Below are 441 nucleotides of genomic sequence, written 5' to 3'. Positions count from 1 at the left end.
CAGGATTTCACCGTGTTAGCCAGGATGGTCTCGATCTCCTGACCTGTGATCCGCCCGCCTCGGCCTCCCAAAGTGCTGGGATTACAGGCTTGAGCCACCTTTGTTTTCTAAAAAATAAACTAAATTGTGCCTTTTTCTAAGTGTTTAACTGTGCCATGGTACCATTCAGGAGAATAAAAGTCTGCCCAATTTATTGTGACTTTTGCTGCATAATTTCTATGTAGATTAAACAGGTTTATAATTCACTTGTTCTTAGACTTCATGCATAAAATTAGTCACTTGTCATTTATATCCTTCAAAATTACTGCTTCAGAGAAGTCATGTAGAAGCATCACGGAGGTTATGGCTTTCTATGTACATATAAGATCTTTATATTTGAGGGTCATATTTAAAGACTAAAAAATTATAATATAGTTGACGCATATATTCAAAATTGTGATA

Source organism: Rhinopithecus bieti, unplaced genomic scaffold (assembly GCF_001698545.2).
Source record: "Rhinopithecus bieti isolate Rb0 unplaced genomic scaffold, ASM169854v2 scaffold_12490, whole genome shotgun sequence".
Taxonomy (NCBI): Eukaryota; Metazoa; Chordata; class Mammalia; order Primates; family Cercopithecidae; genus Rhinopithecus; species Rhinopithecus bieti.
This window is presented reverse-complemented; position numbering follows the sequence as displayed.